This window comes from Brienomyrus brachyistius, chromosome 19 (genome assembly GCF_023856365.1).
Source record: "Brienomyrus brachyistius isolate T26 chromosome 19, BBRACH_0.4, whole genome shotgun sequence".
Taxonomy (NCBI): domain Eukaryota; kingdom Metazoa; phylum Chordata; class Actinopteri; order Osteoglossiformes; family Mormyridae; genus Brienomyrus; species Brienomyrus brachyistius.
The window spans coordinates 16,031,224-16,038,350 of NC_064551.1; the positions used below are offsets into that span (position 1 = coordinate 16,031,224).

General features: G+C 42.0%; 1 non-coding gene across 1 annotated transcript; it reads right to left on the minus strand.

Annotated features, from left to right (window-relative positions):
- Window positions 1–580: 580 nt before the first annotated feature.
- On the minus strand, window positions 581–663 carry trnal-cag (transfer RNA leucine (anticodon CAG)). The gene has a single exon. It is a non-coding gene; the product is annotated as a tRNA-Leu (tRNA).
- Window positions 664–7,127: the final 6,464 nt, after the last annotated feature.

Consider the following 7,127-nt stretch of genomic DNA (forward strand, 5'->3'; position numbering starts at 1 on the left):
CATGTGGGTGTCAGGCCTGTCATCGCCCACGGTATCCCACTGGCCTGGGACCAGCGATGCTGCCAATTTAGATACGCACCAAAGAAATTGCTCCATTGAGCTGATTACCATCTGCATACCGCCCACAAGTGTAGACTGAGGTGGACAGAAATGACAGAGGATTATGTGTGTCTTATGTTAGCCATTTTCTGCTAGTGCATTTAGCCCTTAGTGAGTGCGAGCTAAAGCAGGATATTAAATGACAGAAGAACTACTTAAAGAGAAATTTAAGCCTTTGGACCAAGGCAGATGTTTAATGTTTGATAGTTGTTTGGTCAAAAAAGAGACTAGAGTCTTTCAGTTTATAATTATGCAGACCAAGGAAACCCCTTCATTAAATTCATTGTTGAACAATGTTGACGAGCTTCGAATAGAACTTCAATCCACAACCCTTAAGTCGATGATTTTTTTATTATTATTATCATTCCATTATTATGGATATAATGAATCCAGATTTTGTTATGGGCTGGACTGCAACGTTACACTGCAGTAAAATAGCCCTAATTTTAAAGTTACTTACCATGAACGAAAAATGCAACGCTGTCAGAAGTGGGATTCGAACCCACGCCTCCAGGGGAGACTGCGACCTGAACGCAGCGCCTTAGACCGCTCGGCCATCCTGACGTTGCCGGCTTCGTCTCGAACTAAATCATCTTAAACCTTACATTATGCATATTTAATATCTAATATTTGAAATGTTATATTACTGTAAAATCAATAAAATTTGTAATTATTACATTGCTTTTGTCAAATTCATTATTCTATGTGATGCTCTTTAGTCACCACGGTTACGCATTAGTTAGAAAGCGAGATTCACTAAATCTAGCGCATCTCTCAAGAAGAGAGACTTATACACCTGGAGGCCCCTACCATCACAAACACAATGCTTACTACTATAATACAAAGAAACATAAAACTGACGTACACGGCGGGCCGTATGTGATCACGCTGTTATATTCTGCGCGGCATAAAATCCCGGTGTAACGCAGCCATTATATTACAGTAATACGTTTCTTCGGGGGCGAATGTTGAATGCGGACAGCAACGGGGAAACATAACTTGCCAAACCTCCGGCTTTTATTGCCGCAGGAAACCGTGACCTCAGCTGTGTAAATTCACTGTGGTGTTAAGTACATGACTCCAGATTAAACTTCACTGTGCTCCTATTAGTACATAATAATTTTTAATCTTCAAATGCCTCGGAAATCACATCACACAACGGTAGAAATGCAAATTCAATTAACCATGACAGTAATTTTGTTGCACTCTGATTCAGTGATTATGCTATTCGTATTTTCTAGTAGAGGTGGCTGGGAATAGAAATAAAATTCGATTTACTAATGCTGGGGGGGGGTTTCGGAAACCATATGGGCATACGGGGGTACAGGACACCAGCAATAAGGGTCATTCTGCGGGTTATTACCATTCATTTATTTTTCTCATTTATTTTTTATTTTTCTCAGAAAAGCAGAGCGTTATTTAAAGATACAAGGTATAAATACCTTACATAATCCATCCCTTCATCTTTCATAGTCACTAATCCAATCAGGATTGAGAAACAATTAAAAATTATTTGCAATTTGGTTGAAGTTTGTGGCCCGGACCACTTATTTGAAAACTTTAAAACTGCTCGTTAAATGAATAAGAGCATCATTAAAAGTGAGCTATTTCCTAATCGCAGAGCTTTGAAAAAGGTCACAAAGTCTCCCAAGCACCCATAGGGCAAGCCGGCTGGCCTTTGAAACTGCGGATCCAGCGTAATCACAGGTACAAATGTGCGGGAAAGAAATACAGCCAAAGTCTACTACTAAGACTTTTCGTCTTTTAAATAACTATTTTCTTCATATGTGCACTTTTTTGCTTTTCCAACCAATTTCCATAAGTCATTATGTTGAAAAAAAAAGGCTGAGAGTGGTCAGAGACCTTTTGTAGTATCGTGGTACTAAATTTCTTAAAGAAATGCATCAAGTTGTATCCAAGGGACCTGAAGGCTGTTTGTCATCTATCTTAAGATCTCTGCCCTGACATTTTTGCAGCACGAATGCCAGCATGTAACTTGTCTACAGTTACTCCAGCTCACATCCTGTTATGCACCTGTCAAGATGGTACAAAATGTCTAAGGTCTGGCTCCTGGGACAGTTTGACTCATTTCCTTGTGTCTTATTTGATGTTTGGCCTAAAGGAAATGAGAGCAACAGAGCAGCAGGAAGGGATTCCTTACAAACTGCAGCATAAACGGCACCGAGACCTCGCACCTGTGTGCACTGGGTGGAAATGGAGGTTCCCCCCCCCTCGCCGGATATTACTACTGTTTCCCTAGATGTTTTTTATCCTGAATGCTCTGGATCAGAGAAATAAGATTGTAAGGATCAGTCTGTTTCTAGATAAAAGTTTGTTGTCGGTGTTAAAACACCAGAATAACTGTTTTGTTTAATGCTGGCAGTTGTATGAAAGATTGAGTTGTAAAACTGTCACTGAGAATTAGCTATTTATTATTGTTCTTTATGCTGACCATAATCTACATTTTCAGCAACACAGTTGTTGTTTAAGCACTAAATTGCAGCAACATTTTGATGCACTTAAGAAACATGCATTTGTGGTAAAAAAAAAAAAAAAAAGTGAAAATTGTGTGACAATTTTTTTAACCATTAAACACATCCAACGATATCCATTCATCCATCCATTATTTGAAAATGCTTGTCCTATTCAGGGTAGTGGGGGGGGGGGGGGTCCAGAACCTATCCCAGAGGCGACGGGTGCAAGGCAGGGAACATCCCAAAATAGGGCGTGAACCCAACAAACGATTAATGAACAGAATACATGATGAGTAAGTCCATTGTAAGTTACACTGATCAGAATGCTGCGTCGATCAAGGTGTATGCATGTGGTAATGATGATAGATACATAGATATCTATATAATCTTATAGAAACATCCATAGGAGAACTGAATATGAATATATACAATGCAGCAAATACTCAACAGGATTGATTTGTGGGTGTTGAAATGTGGTCCTTTGCGATGTAAACAGAAATTGACTCTCTGGATTAAAGACCATATTCTGGACAAGTTATCTGTTTACAGTAGTGTCTCAGTATCTTCCGGAAACAGAAGACGGCTCGCCGCAAGCAGCCGCCCGGCTGCTGTATTCATTCGCAGGTACAGGTGGGTGGCCACTGGCCGCTCGCATTGTCCCCGAAGTTTTCTCGGGTCCCCATCTGCATCTGTGGCGCACTTTTGCCAAATGGCAAAGATCCCTCCCCAAGTCTGCTCCATTCTTCGGGATGCACCAGAAACACCCTCTCACTGTCCCACGCCGCGTCTGTTGTTTCATCACAATGAGGGAGGAAAAAAACCACCGCGGCCCTAATCCTCCGTCTTAGCATTTTGCCTATTTTGTTTTTTGTTTTTTTTGCTTAAATGGCCAGCATTGTTAGCCAGGTACGAATTATAAACTGATTAATTTTCTAGCAGCAATTACTGCAAACCCAATTCCATATTGTAAAACTGACTAAAATTGTGTTCCCAAAAATCTTAGTGCTACATTAAACCTATCTATATTCATATTATTAAAATAATAATTGAACATGCATACTATTTAGACATGTTATTAAACATAACAGAGGGTAAAATTATCGGCCGTAACTAGATGATAAAATATGTGGCTGAAGGTAGCGTGGGCCTGTTTAATTAAAGCATGTTTGTACATGTTTGTTAATCTTAGGCACACATTTTCAATGCTTCTTAAAAAAAAAAGAAAAAAAAGAATTCAACATTTATGATTTAGTTTCCACATCGTAAGTCTGTACTTTGCATTATCAATTCAAGTGATATTTTAGCTGAGATCTGCATTGATTGTTGATTATTCCATTGTTTTGGATTGATAATTATAATGTGTGAGTTTTTTTAATTAGGCCTTTGCAAATGACTGTACAGCATTCAAAGTCCACAGTGGGGAATTTAAGATAAATGTTCCTGCGGTCAGTTTCCCTTGGTGTGTTGTGATGTCGTGTCTTATACAGCCCTGGATCGGGGATGTATTCTTGTCTGAGCAAGGAAAAGGAACAAGCCTGATAGAGACGCGAGTAACATGGGATTACGCCACGTGAAGACATGAAATAAAATCAGTCCTCAGTCCTCGGGGACCGCAGACAGTCAATGTTTTTGCTTCCTCTCAGCTCTTAGCGCGCGTGTACCAGGTATTCAATGTTCTTGATTGGCTGGGAGTCGGGAAGGAGCAAAAACATGGACTGTCCGGGCTTCCCCCCGAGGACTGGGTTAGGAAACACTGGCATAAGCCCATAACACTGTTAATTACCAGTGACATCTGCAAAGTTTGCCTTGCAAACTTAGCGGAAACGTGACTGATATCTCCACTTGTAGACGAGGAGGGTCTATTGTGTGTCAAGCGAACTTTAAACTTTGAATGCTTTGGCCAGTCATCACCTGTAATTTTTTAAGTCCCCCTTTCTCCAGTATATGTTATTTAAAGGGACACAAATAGAAACTCTCCCAGGACCCTTAATATCCAATCCAGCTGTGCCGACACAATGCCTATGCAGCGGAGTGCGGCAGACATGTCAGGGGCTACACAGTGTTTGCAGGGTGATGTTGCAGCTTGTTTGTTTCTCAATGGACATGACGGTTTTAGCAGGAGGAAGCAGGAAACATAGCAGATGACCTGACGACACGAAGCTCTCGTGTGACCTGGAGCTGGAGATAATTCAGAAAACAAAACATATTAACATGTCTTGACTGCAATGCAAAATATCTCAGCTAATACATGGAATTACAAGCAATCTTTTTAATGGCTTCATTATCAAATCACATATTTAAATTTTATTGGCTATATCCACAGTTATACTCAGTACAAAGTGTAGTTCAATGCTTGACTGGCTAACTCTAAGTATTAACCAGAAATGTAAGAATAAAAGAGATATAATATAAAACACGGAACATGAAACACGATCATTTTAACAGAAATGAGTACACTATAAATATATTCTCTTCGTACACCGATCAGCCCTGACATTAAAACCATCGGTGTACTATTTTGCAGGTCCCACTTGTGCCACCAAAACGGTTCTGACCTGTTCAGGAGTGGACACAACTCCTCTGAAGGTGCCCTGTAGCATCTGGCTCCGAGGCATTAGTGGCAGATCCTTTAGGTCTTGTAAGGTGGGAACCTCCATAGATCATACTTGTTTGTCCAGCACATCCCGCAGACGCTTGATTGGACTGAGATCTGGGGAATTTGGAGGCCAAGTTAACACCTTGAAGTCTTTTCCGTGATCCTCAAACCATTACTGAACAACTTTTTGCACTTACGGTGCTGGACAGAGGTCAGCATGGACACTCTGACCGGTCTGTGGCTCTGCAGCCCCATACACATCAGGCTGCCATACGCATCAGGCTGCCATACGCATCAGGCTGCCATACACATCAGGCTGCCATACACATCAGGCTGCCATACACATCAGGCTGCCATGCCCTGTGTGTTCTGACGCCTTTCTATCATAGCCAGCATTAACTTTCTCGGCAATTTGTGCTACAGCAGCTCAACTGTAGAATCAGACCAGAGAAGCCAACCGTCGTTCCTCACCCACATCAACGAGCCTTGGGCACCCATGACCCCTTCGCCAGTTCACTGGTTAGCCTTCCTTGGACCCCTTTTGGTAGGTACTGATCACTGCATACTGGGAACACCCCACAAGACCTGCTGGTTTGGAGATGCTCTGACCCAGTCGACTAGCCATCACAATTTGGCCCTTGTCAAAGTGAATCATATCCTTACACTTGCCAATTTTTCTGGCTTCCATCACATCTACTTCAAACATTGACTGTTCCCTTGCCCTTCGAAGCTGCCATTGTAATGAGACAATCAATGTTGTTCACTTCACCTGTCAATGGTTTCAATGTAATGGCTGATCATTGTGTACTTACACACACAAATATAAATTGCTCAGAGTGGGAAAAACTAATAGAAACACGAAACTACCACACATTTCAAAGGAAACTGTATAAAAAATTTTCACCGGTCCTGCCAAAAAGGGACAAACTGCATCGAAAAAAGAGGAACTTAGAATGAAGATCATTGAAACACAAAGCTTATTAGGAGAATCACCAACAGCTGCCAGAATTACTACAGACCTTACATACCATCTCTTTGACCCAGTCTCAACAAAACACTTTCCCAAAGTTGGAACCTACGGCAAGACTGTCATTGTATCCAAGGACAGAACACAACAATACATAACCTGGACCTGGAGAAGTGAATGGGGGCTTAACTGGTCTCCATTCACCCACAGAACAGACACCAGTATAGCCTCACAGAAGTTAAACTGGTTTCAATGGACCAAATTTGGGCATTGAATGTCTTTTCATATTGATGGAATCAATTGAAACACTACCAGCAGCTTTTATACAATGCTGAAAAAAATCTTCTTTAATAAAAGTATTATGTTAAATATGAAAATGTAATCAAGCTTCCCTGCTGTATTTTAAATATAAACCAAGGACATTATGGCTGTCCAGGTCTTCACCTCTATTTCAGCCTAACAGTTGTAACTGGGATGATTGAGACCAGTATCCTGACCTTTCAGCGGTGTGGTAAACTGTGTTATGTTGTCCTACCCCCAGGCCATGGAGAAAGTGGTGCGTGTCGCACGGTGGGCCCACACAGTGCCACCGGGGAGGCTGACCCCGGAAGGGCCTGGAACTGAAGGCCTGCCGAAGACGTCGCCCCCATGCCGCCGCCCCTGTGGTACTCGTCCCAGGACACCAGCCGACCCCCAGCAGCCCTTCAGCTCTCAGCGTGTGTGGAGGGAGGTGCGGAAGCTGGCGGGCGTCTGGGAAACCGATGACTCTGTTCAAGTTTTGAAGGGTTAATATAGAAATCAACAGCAGCATGTAAAATGTATATTTTTTTAATGAGTCACGCACACGTACAGCTTCCAGCTACCACTGTTTGTCGCGAACCAGCTTGTTACAGGAAGAATTTTTAAAAAATGTAATTCATTTCGGAACCAAGGCTTCGTGTTTTCCACCACGGGTGCTTGGGCCAAAGGGGCTCCCAAAAAATCAGGGCGT